General features: G+C 41.0%; 1 protein-coding gene and 1 long non-coding RNA gene across 8 annotated transcripts in view; one reads left to right on the plus strand and one right to left on the minus strand.

The window, feature by feature from the left end:
- LOC139362839 (uncharacterized) overlaps positions 1 to 18,623 on the plus strand; it is a 28,152-nt gene extending 9,529 nt beyond the window's left edge. Inside the window, exon 3 of the long non-coding RNA XR_011622280.1 lies at positions 15,661 to 18,623. This is a non-coding gene — a long non-coding RNA (uncharacterized lncRNA). The remainder of the gene's footprint in view (positions 1 to 15,660) is intronic.
- LOC105475828 (phosphodiesterase 1C) overlaps positions 1 to 20,752 on the minus strand; it is a 619,857-nt gene that overhangs the window by 334,617 nt on the left and 264,488 nt on the right. The gene's annotated exons all lie outside the window — the stretch shown is intronic.

The raw sequence follows: 20,752 nt of genomic DNA on the forward strand, positions 1-20,752 counted from the left end.
GGGAAATGAGGGATATTAACTACTCCTGACACTGTTTTCAACATTGTCCTTGGGGACATCTAAATGGTCCATGCTAGTCCCTGTAATTCTCAGAAGTGAAAGGATTTTAATACTCAGGAGAATAAAAGAATATAAAAGAATAACATATCTATGAATGCCTTCCACCCACATGCTTTTAACAGATTCATGCTAATAAAAAAGACCCTGAAGGCACTGTGACTCGGCCCATAATCCTTCACTCGTAGACTGACAGACCCATCAGAAGTTGACACATGCATATATTTCTACGCCTGAGATATAAACTGGCTTCTATGAGCAGGGAGTGGGACTTGATTTATGGAGAGGCATGGAAACTTATGGACACAATTTAAAAGTAATTAACATGGAAAGCCAATCTTAGCAAAAGACTCTCAAACTGCTTATGTGCTGCCAGTACCGCCATGGAAACAGGTGGACTCTCACACGTAGAGCTGTGTGGCTTCCCTGCTGCCTTAGCTAAATGTAAATGAAGAAATGAAAATTATTCTCCTCAATGGGATTTAGGAAGCACTTGGGAATTTTAATGAAAGCATTGAAAGGAAAGAGTGCTGAGTCCTTGAAAATAGCTCCCAACAAGTCAATTATGACCCTGTTAGAAACCATTCTCCCTTCACTGCGGGCAAAGCCAATAGAGCCTTCTGAATCAATGAGTCTCTTTTTAAGAAACATTTCCTTTAATACTTCCCCCCCCCCCACCTAGGCATAAAGAGCATTTGTGAAAATCAGTCCCACTCTCACCCATTCATATAACATAGCAGAAGTACCCACTGCATCCTGCGCTGAAATCAGACTTATTTGCCGTGGAATTTCCTACTGATAATTGGATATTTCCTATACTCCTATTCTACACCAAATTCAACCTATCAGAATCCAATCATTCTGCCAGATCAACGCTCAGCAATTCCTAAGGATGCTGCTACCTAGGACTTTTGGCCACTTTTTCCTCTTCATTTATTGCCAGATTCATCGTCTCAAACAGTGTGCTGGAATTAGTTGGTAAGAGAGGAAATCTTAACGCATGATCTTTTCAAAACCCCTCTGCCTTCCATAGTGAAATCCAACTTGGTTAAGGATTTATTGATAGAGGGCTGGTCATTGACTGCTGATGACCTCGGGAGATTTATTTAATAACCATGGCTTCTAGAAGTGACATTCACATCAAAATGAAAATGTGTTTATGTCAAAATATTGGCAGGAAAACTCACATCATTCAATTTTATTATAAATTTGAATAGCATTTCAGTGATAGCCTACCTTCCACCATTACTGTCTCGCACTGGAAACCACTACTAATAAATGCATCATCATAAATCACTTAAAACATAAAGAAGAAAAGGAAGAAAAACACTTTAAAAAGCTGCAGAACATTTCAAGGCAAAAAGACTTCTGAAAATGTAGTGATTGGACTTTTTTTAAATACCAGTTAAGCAGGTGTTTAAATTTAAGAGCTTATCAGAGTTTGCTCTTCAAAACTACATTTGAAGACATGATTCTGGGCATCTTGGCAACAACCTCACACCGCATCCTTTTGTGCTGCCTGAAATATAGATCTGCTGGCTGAGCCCACCTCTCTTGGCAACCGCAAGCATTTGGGGCCGGGCTTTTCTAATCTGCCTAGTCCGCCAAGGTGGCCAGACCCTGCAGCGGCGAGGAGGCCTCATTTGTCCCAGCTGCTGCTAAGCAGGGCACCAAATCAATATCCCATCAGACGGCGCTTGCTGGCAACAATTGCAATTGATAGCGCTCCCAAGGCTGTGTGACGTCGCTGGGTGTTTGCAAAGCAGAGGAAAATCCCTCTATGCACCAGCGGTTCTGACCTCACTCCAGTGAGCTACTCGCCTGTCTTTAATCACCCCCGTGAAATGGTGCAGGAAAAAAAGCAGTGCGGAGGAGAAGCTGCAAGGAAACAACCCACGGGGATGACCAGATGTGACTCATGCTTTTCACCTCTGAAGGGAAGGAACATTTTGGAGCAGGATGGCACTCTAACTTGCCTCCAAGGGACACAAGAGAGAATACGCTTCTTGCTCTCAGCAGACAAGGATTGTGCAATGCAGCTGAAGAAAACGACCAGCATCAACAATGCACTGGGACCCATGGCTGACATATTTTTCAGCTATCTGAGTAATTGAACAGTTGCCAAAATATAGCTCTCAAAGGCCATGTGTGGACAGAGCCACCACTGATACTGAGAGGGCAGGTTTAACCCTGGATGGTATCCAGAGGGCATATCCCAAAGTCTCTTCTTTCCCCAAATATAAATACTGCTACCAACAAATGCAGTAGTAGTAATAGAAGTATAGTACTATTTATTTTTGGTATGTTGTATGTACCATTTTTTTTTTTACAAGCACGATATCTTAGAAAATCCTCACATAGAAGCTTTAAGTAACTCGATCAAGGTCATATAGTAAGTAGTAGAAGTGGATTTGAACTAAAGCCTGTCATTACCTACAGAATCCTGGGGCCTCTCAGAAGTAGGTATTTTGGTGTGAGTTGAGAGGCTAGCTCTGTGTCTGGTCAACGAACAGCCCTCTGACTCAAAGCCCTCTGACAATGGTATTACGACTTTGCAATTACCAACCACGTCAAGCTATCTTTAAGCAGCTTTAAAGATTTGAGAATGAGGAGACAAAGCAGAGAGGAAAACACTAGTCTAAGGCTACAAGTGCAGACAGTGGCAATGCTGAAATAAAAAGGAACCTGCAGTTCTCATGATAGGAACTGCTTCAATCATTCATTTGAGGGTCTGCACAGCCATGCTATAATGGTTCCCAAGACCTCAAGGAGTGCATACTGCACAGCTTTCACAGGGAGGCGATCCTCTCTTCACAAAAGTTTCCAATGACAAGAAAATGTCCAAGCATGCTGAGCAATGTGTGGAATCTTGGAAGCAGAGTCAAGGACCCCAGATAAGAAACCTACAAATAACATATCTAGGAAACTCTCTATCACCACAATCCATTTTCTTGTTTTTGCCTCAACAGCATTTTTCCTTCTCTCCACAAGGAGTCAAGAGACCACAGTAAAAATGTTTCTTGCCTGCTTCACTAATGCAGGACAAAATAGTTTCTTGGTACCATTTTCTTGTCTTTTAAACTTATCCTATTCCTTGTATCTAGTTTTTATTTCTTGCATCTAGCAAGAGATGCAAGAAATCAAAAGAAAATGTTTTCCTGATACAATGTATGGAAATGAAAACAGGGGAGCTTGGATTAAATACTACACAACTGAAAATAATGCATGGAGGTAAGTGAGCCAGCAGCCTTATTGCTAATAACATAAATTAAAATAATAGTAAAATAACAACAGTCCTACATTTATCTCCCTTCGGGACCATCCTTTTCACAGGCTTCCCAAATCAGAGCACAGAATTATGCTGAGTGCCTGAAGGGCTCTGCCCTCTGTGATCACCCTAGATTAATGAGGCATTCCTAACACCTGTGCTTACATTTCTTACGGTGCCTTCCCAGCCATCTCAGGGGTGGTTGTATCTACATGGGAGCAAGTCTCTAAATTCCAGCAATACCAGGGACTCAGAAGGCAATGACCTTGACATGCACGGGCTTTCTTCTCACCACCCAGGAAGCAGGGGACTCAGCACCAATATCAGTCAAAAACCATCTTACATTCTGGAATTAATCATCATTTCAGAGTTTCCACTTCAAATCGTTGTTTAGGAAAACCCATATAGCAGACCAATAATGGGGATTGGGAAAGGAAATCCCATGGTTTGGATCAAGGATGGATCAAGGACACCCTTTAAAGGTGTCCTTGGATGGATGCACCCTTTGAGAATCCGATAAATGTTACAAATTTTGTCTCTACCTATTTAAACAAAATAGGTTATACTATGATTTGTATATATTTTTAGGAGGCTCTTGGACCCTCCTGGAGCCCACCCAAAAGCTGCCTTCCCCCAAAATTCTGCTGCAGTTCAATGACGTGCAAGCCAGCGCACATGTGTGCATGTGGTGTCTGTTTTAACCTAGTTTGCTCTTTTTAGCATTACAAGAAAGTGGTATAAACTAAAAACGGGAGATAACTAACAGAGATATATTCAAGTTCTTCAGAAAGGGAACTATTTAATGAGCACTGAAAATATGCCTTGTTTTCTACCAGGCATGTTATATGTGTTCTTGTATTACATCGTCTTTACAACTGCACAACAGCAAGGACTGTGCCTTTCATATTCACCTCTCTTATCTCCAATGCCTTTCATAGCAATAGTGCTTATTGAATACTCCTTGAATGAATTATGAGTATTTTGTAGATGAGGAAACTGAGCCTCTGGAAAGTTAAGTAATTTACACAAATCAGACAGGAAATAAATGGGAGAAGTGGAATTTGAACTCAAGTCTTTCTGTGCAACTTTCCCCTGTGCTTTAATGAACTTTAGATGCAATCTTCTCTGAGACTAAATAATAAAACACATGAACATAATACATAACCAAATTATATGCTACATTGGCGACCAGAGCTGTGGGAAAAAATGCAAAGTAAGGTCAGGGACTCAGAGTATATGGAGCAGGAAGGACACGTTGCAATATTGATCAGGGTGGTCAGAGTCAGCCTCATCAAGAAGGTGAGATGGGAGCAAAGCCTCGAAGGAGGTGAGCAGGTGAGCAGAAGAGTAAGTCAGGGAGGGGCAACAGCTGGCTTATTAGAGGCTGGCATAGGAGCCAGCCTCAAATGCAGAAGTATGGCTGGTGGATCAAGAAACAAGGTGGCTAATGTAGCCAGAGTTGGAAGAGCCAGTGGAGAGTAATAAGAAATGAGGCTGGAGAGAAAATGGGCACTAAGCAAAATTCATTACCTCTCCAGTCATTGCAAAGGCATGGGTTTTTACTCAGAGTGAAATGAGGACTCATTGCAAGACTTGGAGCAGAGCAGGGACATGATGTGACTTCTGTTTACAAAAACCACTGTGGCTGCTGGGTTGAGAACAGACCATGATAGGGGCAAGGGCAGGAGGGGAAAGTCCAGGTAAGAGGTTATACATCTAGTTCCCAGACAAAAGATGGTGGTGGCTCAGTCAGGGAGTAACCATGGAAACAGAGAGAAGTATATTCTGGATATGTGAGAGAAGAGTGGACTTACTGATGACTCTAAGATTTTTGGCCCAAGGAACAAAACCAACATATGTTCAGGCTCATCCCTATGTTCTAAAAGGGCAGAAGGCTGAGGGCTGATTCCCAAGGCTCCAAGGCCAATCTGAGAGAAAGAATAGGATGTTTTGCAGTTCCCAAGATGTTTCCCTTTGTTCATGAAAGAGACAGATACTTACTCTGTATAGCCCATGAGAAAAGAGGAAGGAAAGAGTTCCTTAAAGAGCATGATTTTCACTGGATTTGAATTTTGTGTGTAAAGTGTGTGCTTTGAAATGTTCCCTCCCTTCATGTCGGAGGCTACATAATCTTCTCTCCTGAGCTGCTGGATGCTGGCTTACCTGGACCTAGCCCTACTGGTCACTAAACCCTGGGGCCTCAAACAGCTTTCTAAAGTTAGGAGCTCTGGGCAGATACTGACTTCCCAGTGACCCAAATCTGACAACAAGAATGAGAGACCAGGGCTCCTCTCTCCTGTCCCCCAACCTCTGCATAAAAAACACAGGCATCTCTGGCTAGCCTAGGCTGCCAGGCACATGTTAAGCCATCAGCTCTGGACACAATCCGAGTGAATCTGGAGGGCCCTTTCAGATCCCACTGCTTAGCCAGGAAGATAGTCTACAGGAGGTTAAAGCAGAAATTACCAAAGGTTTTACACAGGATAAGTCTCCCATTTACTTGCTTTTAGGGCTTGCCTTTTAAAATACTAAAATGGAAAAGCCAAGATGGTACAAAAACTATAGTTTTGTAAGGAAAAAATGTATTACACATCCACTGTGTGCAAGGCACTATGTTGAGTATTCTTACCAGCATTGTCTTTCTGAATCTACACAACATGTAGATTGTGAATTCAGCATTACTCCTTTTTTTTTTTCTAAGGAAAGTTTACAAAGACCAAGCAATTGGCCCAAAGTGATCCACTAGCCAGTACAGATGTCTAACTTCAAAGTACAGCTTTCACCACAACTGTCTCTAAGGTGACAGACTGTCCTGTCTGCTGGGGACTAAGAGGGTTCATGGGATTTTCAGGTTTAAATGCAAGAAAGTCTCTGGCAAACCAGAACAAGAGGATCACTCTATCTGTATCATTATACTAAAGTATGCATATAGAAAGTGCAGTCATTTCAAGAATACTTAGAAGCGTATGTAGAATAACTGCCTAGAGGGTTTACCTTTCAGAAGAGCAAGCTCTTTCCCACCTAGTTAATGGCCAGTCTTCTGTAGTCACAAGAGTGGAGTCCTTGGTGAGAATTTACTGCAGAGCATTAATCCCCATTTTCCCAAACATTCAACCCCACACCAGGATCATCTCCTCCAGCTGACTCTCAAAGCAAGCTTGCCATTTGTGTTTCCAAAATCCCATTCCCTTTTGCATCTGTTTGCTGCAAAATGTCAACTGCATCTCCTGCTTTGGTCATTATAATTTATACTGCTGACTCATTTACCCAAGGACTCTGGCCCAGTATCTTGTTGCGGGAATATCAATGAATTCAGTGGCTTGGGATAAGATTCAACTGCTTAGAAATGTGGTGTTGCTTCTCCGGAGCCTGGGTTGTACCATTTGCTGGCCCTGCTCGTGCATTCCTCCCACAAACATTTATGCCAACATTGGGCCAAACCTGGGGCTGTTATCTTTACATGACTTTGTCAATTGGCAAAGAGCCCTGTCTTCAAGGAGTCTCATTGACATGGTTCAAAGAAACTAGTTGCAAAAAAATAAGCCAAAACAGTTGAAGTGTTGCCCTGGACCCTGTGGCTTTGAGAAGCTAACCCAGCTGTGCCAGGGGCCAGAACCCCTCGCTGAAAGCTGCTGTGTGCTCTGGAACAGTGCTGGCAGGGAGAGCTCTGCACCAGATGGGCCCTCTCTGCACTTCTCTCCACAGGCCAGGAGCACAGGAAGGCACAACCTCTGGATCACCTTTTAATCTCAGGGATAATACCCAAAAGGGAGAGAAGGTTGAATGAGTCACTCTGACCCAGGAATAGATGGTAAAGGGCTACTCCTTCTCCAGTGGGAATGTGTGAGCCACTCTGCCTATCACTGTCTTACTCATGCCAGTGTCCCCTATGGCATAGGGGTGCTGGTAAATGTCTAACAAATGGCTCTCAAGATTGGCGGTGGGGGAAGAAACTCTTATTTGTAGCATTTACTGATACCTGTGGCCCACCATAGCCAATTCCAAGCTACCGATATGATAGCACTGAATACAGAGTAGGGAAGAGATGCCACAAAAAGTAGGAAAAAGATGCTATCCTCTCCAGAGCTGCCTCCAGCCCACCTCCTCTCAAAAACCCACACCAAGAACTCAACCCCTTATCTTTACTCACACTCTCTTCCAATTATTGAGTGAGGGAGGAGGGAAATTTTGTGCTTGTAAGAACACGAGGAAGCACATGATATTTTGCTTGACTGTAGCAGAGGGTATGTGGATTTTTACTACTTTAAGTACTTTCTCCCTTAACTGCTAAACAAGTTCACATGTATGATTTCAGAGCAACTTGACAAGCTGCTGTGAAAGAGAAGCAGCAGTTATTTGTTAAACAGATAAGCAAACAGCCTCAGAGTGGCTAAGAGAGTGCCAACCAAACAACTAAATCTGAGCCCAAGCTCTATCATTATTTATTTATTAATTTGTGCAAGGACCCCTTCTCATCTCCCTAAGGAAGAGTCCAGCGGTCCAGTTAGCAGTGAGTGTGATGATGGGCTTTAAGGCTTTCGGTGGCTTCCTATTACTCATAGGATGAAGTCCCAGATACACAGCACGGCACAAAGGCGGTCTTTACCTTGACCCCCACCTTCTCTCCAGCTCCATCTCTTGTTCTGCCCATCTCCTCACCAGCCCTGCAAACTTGTCTAACCTCCAACCACACTGCTTGGAGTTCCTTTAGCTCCTTCACAGCTCTGGCCTCTAGCTATACCTTCCTCTTCCCCACTATTTGAAACACTCCTCCTTGTGACCTCTCCCAGCCTCTGCTAAGATCTGCATATCTTTCCACTAATTTATGGTCCTCATTTCTATAGAAAGCAGTGTGCCCCTCTAGACTATAAATCAACTCCTTGAAAGTCAAGGTCAGACTCAATGCGTCCTCTAGAACATATAGGAAATTTGTAATAAATGTTTGCTGAATCATTCTATTTCATTACAAAAAAGCAGGCTTGCTTCTCCAAAAGAATGTTCCATGCTCAGCTTGCCTGAAGACTGAAAATCTTGGGAAAGAAACCAGATATCCCATCAGTGGCATTTCTGATGAAGGGCAGACCCTTATCAGCGGGAAAAACAGCTTGAAGTTAAACCACAATCAGGTTGTGTGCCCATGACAGACAGATCCAGGACCCTTGCAGGGCCGGACATGGAATCCTACCTTCATCCTCAGTCCCTTCCTTCCAGACAATGGCATTCAAGATGTGTCACGCTTAGCAGCCTTCCTTGCTAAAACTGGTTCACCCTTTACTACTGTCTCAGTTGCAGATGCAGAAGTATATGGGTTGGCCAGAATCGTACCAACCCTGACCTAGGCCAAGGGAATGCCAAGAGGGACACAAAGTTCTTATTGTATTTCTCCAGCCCACTTTGGGCCTCAAATATATGTGTGGCTTTTCTTCATCCTTTCGATATACCAAATATGCTGCTTCTAGCATGGGCAATCTTCATCAGTTTAGTTTACAGAATTAGAAAGCTGCTGCTGAGGGTGCTTCTCTGTTTCCTGAACATGAGAAACAGGGTGCCTCACACATTGACTATCCTTATGCGATGTGAATATACCATCCAGGCCTTCACCCCAAACTAGACCTAAATGAACCAGTCTGTAAGTAGACTGCCTGCAGAATAGGCAGTCTACTTACAGAATGATGTGAGGTCCCCCATTCCTGGCTCCTTTCCAGTCTCAACAGGTGCCAAGTCCCAACATTGACTCCATGCTTAGGCCAATATTTCCCATAATATTATGTTGCATATAATTAGTCACTGGCATCACAAACATGGCCTTTGCTCTAATAAGTTATAGAAATGAGGGGTTACAAAATATTAAGAGGGTACCTTTGCTACATGACATCTGAGAGCTTTAACTTACTACAGCATATTATGAACCTCCAAAATAGGGCACAGTAGGCAGTGTTTCCAAGACTTCATGGACCATGGAAAACCCTACTCAGCCCTGACTTTGGTGGATCATCTTGAAGCATTGATGTGCTCCCAATATAACCTTGGGAACTGCGCTCTACCTTCATGCTCATTCAGTCACTAAGCAGGCTGTGCATTTCAACCAAAGCCGGGGAGAGGAAGTACTAGTGGGTTTTGGAAAATGTTTCTTAAAGCCCACGTCAGAGGGTGAAGTCAGACAACAGAATGCTAAACAGAAAATCTTAAAGTATCTCCAAAACAAACTTTTTAAATCTTTAGTTGTAGGGCCATAAGGTACATAAAATGTTGTTAAGAGAACAAACTGTTCATTTCCCCTGACATCTTACCATGGTGGAAAGACTATAGGATTAGGAATTACATATACCTGGCTTCAAATCTTGGCTCTGCTCCTCTTCCTTGTGGGGCTGTATTAAGAATTAAATGAACACTACTACATAATAATAAGCAATTAAAACATGTCTTAAAATTATTATGTTTCTATGACATGGAAAACATCCCACTATGTCTTCTGCACATAACCTATGCTCTGTTTATATAGAAGCAATTGTCCTATTGCAAGCTCTGGTGTATGTCCTGGTCCAGGACAAATCTGTATTAGTCAAGGTTCTGCAGAGAAACAGAACCAGTAGGAGATAGGTAGGTAGGTAGATAGGTAGATAGATAGACAGTCAGACAGATTGACAGTCAGCCATGAAGAGATTTATTATAACAAACTGCTTCAAAGATTATGGAAAATAAGAGGTTCCCAAATCTGCAATGGACAAACAGGCGACCCTGGAGAACCAATGGTGGTGGTCCAGGCCAAATGCCAGCAGGCTCAAGATTTAAGAAGAGCTAATATTTCCATCCAAATCCAGGCCAGAAAAGACCAATGTCCCAGCTTAAATCAGGGAGGAGAAGTTCTCTGCCTTACTCAGCCTTTTTGTTCTATTTAGATCTTCAGTTTATTGGATGAGACCTACCTGCATGAGGGAGGGCAATCTGTATTACTCAGTTTACTGATTCAAAAGTTAATCTCATCCAGAGATACCCTCTAAGACAGAGTCAGAACAGTATTTGGCCAGATGTCTAGGCACTTCACAGCCCAGTCAAGGTGACACATAAAATTAACTATCACAACATCTAAATATAGCTACTGAATTAACTAGGTTGAGTAAATCTGGGATTTGGGACTGTCAGAAGACCAAAGTGCCAAACAGCGAGTTGGAATGCCAAATGACAACCCAACTCCAGTGCTCAGATGCCTAAATAACTGGAGGAAACATTCAATAACCTTGCTGGAGTCAACTCTTCAGCAATTTTGTCTGCTGCCCACTGACTGGCCCTCAAAGGTCAGTAGATCATGGCTCCAACTTCATCGCCAACATTTGGAGAAGTATAAATCAGAGGGAAAATGCTCTAAGCCACCAGACAAAGCATCCCATGGTGAGAAGGATGTTTTGTTTTACTTTCTCTTAATCATATAACTTTACCTTGTTGGTGCATTTTAAAAGAAAAAATGATAAAGCCTCCCAGCTAACCTCAGCCACCACTGATAAAAATGTGCAACTGAGATTCACACTGGGAAATGGGGAGGTAAACAGAAAAGCGTAGTTGCTAGAAGCACTAAAACCTCAATTAATGAGATTAACAAAAGTAAGCCTTCATCCTATGGTACTCTTAATAGGAACACAAGTCACAAGATAAGGAAAGGTGCTAATAATGGTAGAGTGCCCATGTGCCACACTGTACCCAGCCCTTTAAAGACATAAATCCACATCATTTTCACCACAACCCTGAGGTGGGTAATCATTTATTTTCTCCGTTTTATAGATGAAGTTCCCAAAAGTTAAGTGATTTGCCCAAGGTTATATGACCTTGGTGAGCCCTTCTCTTTAAGGACAGAGAAGTCATGTAAGTGAATATATTTGTCCTTCATTAAAACTAATAGGAAACTGAAATTCTAATGATCCTAACACAATCCCTGCTCATGGATTTTACTTAATTTCTTTTTTTTTTTTTTTTCCTGTGTTCTTGCAAGCCACATCAAATCCTTCGTGAATCAAAGTAAAGAAAGATAAGTAGAAAGGTAGACACACAGGACATCTGAACTGACAATCCACATTTAACTGATTCCAAAGCTCTTACTCTTTTTACTTTACTAAGTTGGAGAGATTTCATTGAACTAAGTTTTTGTTTTGTTAAGGTTTTTGTTTATGCACCCTGTGGACTTTCTAGGGTGCATCCAGACTTATATATCTTGGGCCTGCAGCAGACCTTCAAGTAATTTCCTCTGGAATCATCCCCATCTTCTCAATTCTATCACTTTGACTATATATTTGAAATTTTTCATTTGAAATGCTGAGGATTCATAGGGAAAGAAAGTATAATGGTGGTTGCCAGGGGCTGAGGAGGAGGACAGGAGTTTCAGTTTAGGATAATTTTTAAAGTTCTAAAGATGGATAGTGGTGATGGTTGCACAACAATGTGAATGTACTTAATGCCACTGAATTGTATACTCAAAAAGGTTAAAATAGTAAATTCTATGTTATATATATTTTGCCACAATAAAAATAAATAATTTTTAAATGTTGGGAGAAAGCAATGAATTATTCTGAAAATTTGCTATAGCAGCAGTGGTTACTCTTGACAATACACAGAAAAGATGGAACAAAAGTATAGAGATTTACAAATATTGTTACATAAACATGAAAAAAAATGAAGTAAAATACACTAAATAAGCCAGACCCAAAAAATAGTTTGTCTTCTAAAAAAGAAAGTTATACACAGATTATTTGCTTTCAATAAAAGGAAGTACCTACAGGAGGAAATGTTATCTTTGCCATTATAAAGAACCCTCAGGGAAATGAGGAAATAGGATGTTACTTCTAAGAATTTCCAATACATAACTGTGTGCTGTTCCTCAAAGCACTGTTCACCTGTGTCTTACTCCTCCTTGTTAATGTTGTCATCTAGAAGAAAAATGTTGGATTAAGTGCTATTTCAGGTCCTTTTCACCTCTAACATTTTATAATTTTTGCCGTCTTTTGCATGTTCTTAACGAGTCCTTGTATATTATATGGTTAGATAAACAGGACATTAACAAATTAAAAAGCCAACAAATCTACCTCTCTGGATTCCTCTTGTCTGAAAATCAAGTCAGAACTCCTGGGGATGGCAAAGAAGGCCCCCCATGCCTACAGTTCCAGCCTCCTCATCTCCCATCACTCTTACCTTTTCTAGACTGTAATTATTTGCCTTTATTCAAGTGCACCATCCCCTGTGCCTTTACTTATGCTCTTTCCATGGGCCAGAGGTCCCTGCAATGCCTCCTCTCTCCCGATACCCACTCCCGACATGGGTACACATCCCCCTGGTTTACTCCGACATTTCCTTCAACATAACTCAATTATCACCCCTTCAGTGAGCTCCTCTCTGACCTTCACTTTTCCATGCCCCCACCCCTCATTGTCAGCATCACCAACATAAGAGCAGTTGTTCTATCTTCTACACCCACCTTTTCTACTTTCAACTATCCACTGTACTCACATTGGAGAATTTTTTTGATAATATGCTTATCCCCACAGCAAGTGAATCTGTGGCAGAGAAGAGCCCCTTAGACTCCATCCTACACCCAGTGTCTCGCATAGCACAGGTAGCGCATGGCAACTTTTCAGTTTTTATTGACAGTAGAGAAAAAAGGAAGGGAGGGAAGAATGAAGGAAATCAACATTTCTATATGTCCCAATAAACTCCAGGCTGTTTTACTATGACATTTCTAAAGAAGAATTTTTTATTTGCAAAAATAAGTGGTATAAATTCTGCTATGTTTGAGAGAAAAATAAATCCATAGTTCTAGTTGTTCCCATTAGTCATCCAGTGCCATAAATTAAACTTTTGCCTGGCGGCATATTAATCTACTTTCCCTTAAATTACACACTCATGCCATATGCTTTAAGCTACCAATCTATTAAATCAAGGAAATAGTAAAGATGATGTTTTACTTGAATTTTTCATAAAGTCATGTAATTACTTCAGTTCTGGCTAAGGCAGTGTAAATGCCTTTAGAGTCAAATGTTGATCAGCCTTCCCCTTTAATTTAGACTGACTCATTCATAACCCACCAGAATAAGAAAACCCAATAAATCAGCCCAAAACATCAAATAGTATCTGAGGCAATGCGTGAGATGACCACATGTACCTTACACACACATGTGCATACACACAGATATGTACACACCTGTTTTCCTGCTCCTGAATTTCTCTTTGATGAAAAATTTAGACCCAAGCTCCACTCCAACTGAAGGTCAGATGTGTTTCCATGTTCTCCCTAGTATTCAAACAAATGTGCCAGAGGGAAAAAAAAAGAATTGGACAAACATGCCTGTAAGAAGGGGTGATTCAATTCACCATCACTTTGGCCTAAATATAACTAATGGAATTTCCACATAGCACAGTAGATCAGACTCATTGAATGTTTTGGTCACATTTGATGTCACTTCCCACACTGAAGCCCCTTGCTAAACATGGGACCACCACACTGGAAATTAAGAAGCAAGATCCAGATCTAAATTTGCTTGCCTCCTCAATGTAAATTTTTTTTCCCTTGTTCATTTCTAAAACATTCTTTTGAAAAATTATAGCAAAAGGAGGTCAACCTGTCACAGCAAATACAGATGTGACATCAACCAGCAAAGTTGTTCTCACAAGGATTCCCCACATGGGGCCTTAAAAGTAATAATAAAAATTTGGTTTGGGTAATATCAGATACCAAAGATATATTTCTTGGCCAAGGACAATTGAAAGGTGGTTGTGTATTTGGATTTCTGGATTCTTTGAAATCATGATCTATAATTCAAGGTATTTGCTATAGTTTGGAAGTTTTGTTCCCTCCAAATCTCATGTTGAAATATCATCTCCAATGTTAGAAGTGGGCCTGGTGGGAGGTTTTTTGGTCATGGGGATGGATCCCTCATGTATGACTTGGTGCTGTCCCCATGGTAATGAGTGAGTTCTCACTCTGGTAGTTCACTCAAAAGCTGGTTGTGTAAAAGAGCCTTATACAACCTCTCCTGCTCCCACTCTCACCATGTGACATGCTAGCTCCCCCTTTGCCTTACACCATGATTGGAAGCTCCCTGAAGCATCACTAGGAGCAGATGCTAGCACAATGCTTCTTAGCCTGCAGAACAGTGAGCCAAAATAAACCTCTTTTCTTTATAATTTTTTTTTTTTTTTTTTTTTTTGAGACGGAGTCTCGCTCTGCCGCCCAGGCTGGAGTGCAGTGGCCAGATCTCAGCTCACTGCAAGCTCCGCCTCCCGGGTTCACACCATTCTCCTGCCTCAGCCTCCGGAGTAGCTGGGACTACAGGCGCCCGCCACCGCGCCCGGCTAGTTTTTTGTATTTTTTAGTAGAGACGGGGTTTCACCGTGTTAGCCAGGATGGTCTCGATCTCCTGACCTCGTGATCCGCCCATCTCGGCCTCCCAAAGTGCTGGGATTACAGGCTTGAGCCACCGCGCCCGGCCTTCTTTATAAATTTACCAGTCTCAGATGTTCCTTTAAAGTGACACAAACAGACTAACACAGAAAATTGGTACAAAGTAGTGGGGCGTTTCTATAAAGGTACCTGAAGATGTGGAAGCATAGTGCCAGCATTTACTTCTGGTGGGGGCCTCAGGAAAGTTACAATCATGATGGAAGGTGAAGGAGGAGCCAGCATGTCACATGGCAATAGAGTAAGTGAGGAAGAGAGAAAGAGAAAGATGCCAGGCTCCTTTAAACAACCAGATCTCACATGAACTCACGGAGTAAGAACACACTCATTACCATGAGAATAACACCAAGCTATTCTTGAGACATCTGCCCCCATGACCCAAATATCTCCCACTAGGCCCATCTTCAACATTGAAGGTCACATTTCAACATGAGATTTGGTGGAGACAAAACATTGAAACCGTATCAGTATTCTTGAAGATTTTAAGAGTAGTCAGAAAGGCAGAATCCCTCTTCCATCTTGTTTGTTCCCTCAAACCACATTGACTGAGAGCCTCCTGGGTATACACTTAACAAAGAGCATGGTTTCTTTGAAGTTTCTTGGGAATGGAAAGAAACCATCCCAAGAACGTCATCCAGAGTGATATACTGGAGGTCTACCAGATTTTTGCTTGGCATATTTGGGTTCAAATCCCCATTCTGCCACTTAGCAGCCATGCCCTTGGCAAGCTATTTAACCTCCCTGAAACTCAGCTTCCTTATCTGTGAAGTGAGAGTAATAATACTATCCTCAAAGGGTTGTTACAAGAATGAGGTTAGCAAACCTATATAAAGCACCTGGCATGATGCCCCCTCATTAAATGTCAATTCCCTTCCCTGCTTTCTTTCCTATCTAGGAAGAGGCAACTGTCCAGGAAAAATAACACTCATTCCTGAGAGGTCTGGAGTGACAACTGCTTCTACAGCATGGCACACTGCCAAATGGGAGACAAAGCCACAAAGGATGACTTTTGAGGTGACTGCTGTTTAGTCTTTGTGTTCTTGGTGGTGTCTCCTGGAGACTAATGGCAGAGGCACTGGCCTCTTGCCTGCTCTCAAGAATGGGCCATGGAGGAACTGGTTTATTATAGGCATTCTGCATTCTGCACATGCATACACGGAGGCCTCTCAGCTCTCCCTTGGCTTCAGTAGCATTGCTTCACATAGACAGAGAAGTCAGAATTGTGAGGCTTCCCCAGATGGCTTAGGAGCACATGACAACTCACATAAAACCATATTCTATTCAACAGGGAGAGAGGCTCCCGCTTTGGCCAGCTGAAACTCAGTTGCCACCTACAAATAAGGGAGAATTGCTTGGGTTAAAAGCACAGGTCCAGAAGATGTCAGTTAAATAACAATCAATTAAGTTCAGAGTTTTATCACCTCAACTATCCCATGAAATATCCTATAAGAATAAAAGGAGACAAAAAGAATGTGGTGAAGACATTAGAGGGTGAGACATTTCAACAGATATTTGGAAGCAGAAAAGGAAGGAGAGAAGGTAAAATGTGGTTATTCTACCAGAGAAGAGAATGCTATAATCTAAATGCCTATACCCTGCTAACTAAGAGTGAGTTGATTCATCCTGCAAAACCCTGAGAAGACCCCCAAGACTTGAAGGAATCAAGTTGAGTGGAAAGTAGGGGTGAGGATGGAGTGGAGGACAGAGGTCTTAGCCTGCATCCCTATCCCCGCCCGGGATGCTGGCAGCCAGACGGATGCATCTCCCACCCACTTATGCCCAGGTAGCAAACTAAAACATTCTTATCTTGAGAAATTAAGGAACTCTAGAGAAAATAACACAATGTACCATTCATGATTCTCCAAAAAAAGACTGACTAAAAAGCTGCCCAACTGCCCTCCAGGAAACAGGAAAGCCCAACAATCGACAAGACCCACCCACATAGAGAGGGCTTGCTGTTAGCTTGTAATACTCTTAAATACAAATGGACAATGATTGTCATGTATTTAAGAAAAGTCTTCTACTAAATGATACGAGTCAAAAACAAATAACAAAAAGGAACCTGGAAGAAAAATCAACAAAATGCAGGGAAGAGATGAAACTTTTAGAGAAAAAGAATAACTGATATCTACAGCAATAAGATAAAATATTGCAGAGAAGAAACAATAGGATGCTACCCAAATAATAGAAGAGAATAAGAGAGCTATTAGAAACAAAAAGTACATTAGACAAAATAAAAAGATTCAACACAAAGGGTAGAGATGAGCTTGAAAAACGTCTAACATGAAGTAAGACAAAAAGACAAAGACATGGAAAATAATACAAAAGATCTTTAAAAATGAGAAAACAATCAATTAAGCTCAGACATCTGACTGAGATAAATTCCAGAGAGAGCAAAGTGAGAATAGAAGGAAACAAATTATCAGAGGAATGATACAGTAACATTTCCCAGAATAAGACATAAGTTCCCAGATTAAAAGGGTCCTCACACTGCCCAGCATAAAGAGAAATAGGACATACATCAAGGTACAACATCATGAAAGTTCAGAACACCAGAACTAGAGAGAATATACTAAGAAGTTTCCAGAGAGGGTGAAAAAAGTTCAGTTAGCATAAGAAGAACTAGAATCAGAGAGAATCATAGCTCTCAATTATAATACAAAAACCCAAAAGCAATGCCTTGTTTTGAGCAAAATATTTCTCAACCTGGAACTTTATGCCTAGCTAAAATTTCAAACAAATGTAAGGGTAAAACAAAGACATTTTAAGACATGCAAGTTTTCAAAAAAGAAAAGTATCCCTTTTCTCAGGAAGCAATAGAGGATATGCACTCCCTAGGGCTCAACTTGACTTTTCTCCTGACTTGGATTTTCTGTTTTTTGGGTCCCATGTCAAAATGATATACACACTAAATATTGATGGTGGAGGCCAATAGATAATGTAAATACACTGGGAGGATACAGAGTGGGGAAAAGGGACTGGTAGTCTAAGGAAACTGAATCTTTGTTTACCAGAATAGGAGGTCAATGGATTATGTCTAAACTAAAGAAAGCAATAACAGTGCTATACACATATATTATTTTGATAAATCCATATTAATTTAAAATAAAAAGGACCAAATGCTGAAATATGACTCACCATGCAATTTATACTGGTCACATCAAAAGTATAAGTGACTAATGATCCAGTTCAAATGCATGACAGAAAGAACCCTTCAAACATCTCTTTGAGATCTGAACTCAATTTGGTTTTCCTCTTCAAGGCTTCAGGAAAAAATAGATATATATTTTTAGCTCCAAGAACCTGCCAAAGTCCTCCCATATGAATTATGGTTAAAAACTTCATGTCTCCCAAGCTGGTGAAAATAAGGGTCAAGCTACAAAATAAAATCTCAGCATGCTCAAAAATTCCGTGGTTGCGTTGACTGATGGGATAGTGTGAAATGGAGACAAAAGGCACATTTCTAGCTAATCATGATGGAAGAAACCACACTAACCCCCTTTCTCTCCTAAATTTCCAATAAAAGGGACATGAGATAATTTTCTTTTTTTTAAGGTATAGCCTGGAAAAACGAAGAAAATGAGAGAAGATACAATAGCATAAATATTTAGGAACCTGACAAGCAAAGAGATGAGTAATAACTGATTCAGGAGACCCAAGGAAAAATCTTTAAAATGCACAGTAACTGGTAGCAACATGGTCCTCTGGAAGAGAAAGGTGGAAATAGGAAAATTGGGTGAAAATCTGATGAAGAATCATATATCAAGATTCACTGACCTGTTCCACCTAGATAGACAATTCCCTTATCCCAATAAGATTGAAGGTTTAGTCTTAGTGGAAGATAAAGTAGAACATCTCTGGAGGGAGAAGGCCATACACTCCCCTTCCCCTTTAGCTCCCAGAATGTTGGCAGGTAAGCGTTCAACTTCCTTTCTGCCTGGATCTCTTAGGCTCAATCTATCCTCCCACTTCAGCCTCCCAAGTAGCTGGGACTACAGGGATGTACCACTACACCTGGCTGTTTTTTTTCCTTTGTATTTGCATGTTGCCCAGGCTAGTCTCAAACTCCTGGGCTCAAGCAATTCACCTGCCTTGGTCTCCTGAAGTGCTGGGATTACTGGCATGAGCCACCACGCCTCGTCTGGAAAATTCTTTTCTTAGCAATTTAGAGCAGTCCAAGAGAAAAGTCCAACTATACTGATATTAGAAATTCTGCCCCCAAACAACTTAACTAGATAACAGAAAAGCCCACAATCAATAAGAACCACCCCCACCATTTTCTCTCTATCCATGTATAGAGCTTACAACTGGAGTTTTACTTACTTGTATTTAGTTTTCTTCTTTTTAGAGACAAGGTCTTGCTCTGGCACCCACGCTGGAGTGCAATGCTCCAATCATGGCTTACCACAGTCTCGACCTCCTGGCCTCAAATGATCCTCCTGCCTGAGCCTTCTGAGTAGCTGGGACTTGCAAGCTTGTGCCACAATACTCGGCTAATTTTTTATTTATTTATTTATTTTTGCAGAGATTGGGTCTTGCTACATTGTCCAGGCTGGTTTTATGACCCAGGCCTCAAGCAGGCAGGCTCCCAAAGTATTGGGATTATAATACCGTCTCAGCCTCCTAAAGTACTGGGATTATAGGTGCAAGACACTATGCCCAGTTTTACAACTAGAGTTCTAGTGTCCTTCTCTTAAATATGAGCAGTCAGGAAATGCCAGACATCTGACAAAAATATGTAATGAAATAGATGGAGATTAGAGAGAGACAGAGATAGAAGCAGGAAAGGGGAGAAACTGAGAGGAAAGAGATTTTTTAAGGAAATGGAAACTTTAAAAAACTACCACTCTCCAAACTTTAACGCCACATCAACAGGGCTCCTGTATAATAATAGGGGATTTAGCTAAAAGAACTCCAAGCCTCAGATCCCATTTAAGAAGTCTCTAGGAAAACTCAAAAACAACAGGAGAGACAGAAACAAGAACATTAGAGGAAATTTTAGCTACAACAAGGCAACCTAATTCCTCAAGAATTAGGCCTTAGAATTAGACTCCACATCAGTTCTTTTATCTAATACATCTTTCATCTGATATGGTTTTCAACAAAAAATTATAAGCCATGCTAAAAGACAAAAAACATAATCTGAAGCAATAAAGTATAAAAACAAGACTCAAATATGGCAGAGATTTTGCAATTATCAGACAGGGAATTTAAAATAACTAAAATTAATATACTAATGGCTCTAATGGAAAAAGTGGACAGTATACAAAAATAGATGGATAATGTAAGCAGAGAGATGGAAACTCTAAGAAAAAACAAACAAAAGAAAATGCCAGAAATAAATTTTAAAAAATAATGTAAAAGAAATGAAAAATGCCTTTGATGGACTCATCAGTAGAATGGACATGGTCAAGGAAAGAATCAGTGAGCTCAAATATACATCTGTCACTAGAAACTTTCAAAACTGAAATGTAAAAAGAAAAAAAAGAACAGAATATACAAGAACATAGGACAATTACAAAAGGTATGATATATATGTAGCAAGAATACCAGAAGGAGAAAAAGAGAAAGAGAAAGAGACAAAGAGAGAAATTGAGGGAGGGTGAGAGAGAAGGGAAGGGAAGGGGAAGGGAGGGGAAGGGAGGGGAGGATGGAAGGGGAGAGGAGGGGGGAGGGGAGGGGAGGGAAGGGAAGGGAACAAAGGAAGGAAGGAAGGAAGGAAGGAAGGGAGGGAAGGAAGGAATTTAAAGTAATAATGGCTGTTCCTACAGTGGAACAAGGATAAGAAATGCATTGAACTTCTCATTAGAAGCCCTGTAAGCAAGAAGAAAGAAGAGTAAAATGTTTAAAGCATTGAATGAAAAAAAGAAAAGTCAAAAAATACCAACTTAGAATTCTGTAGCCAGCAAAATTATTCTTCAAAAGTAAAGAAGAAATACGCTTTCTCAGATGAACAAAAACTGAGTAAATTTATTACCAGTAGACCT

Source organism: Macaca nemestrina, chromosome 4 (genome assembly GCF_043159975.1).
Source record: "Macaca nemestrina isolate mMacNem1 chromosome 4, mMacNem.hap1, whole genome shotgun sequence".
NCBI classification, from domain to species: Eukaryota; Metazoa; Chordata; class Mammalia; order Primates; family Cercopithecidae; genus Macaca; species Macaca nemestrina.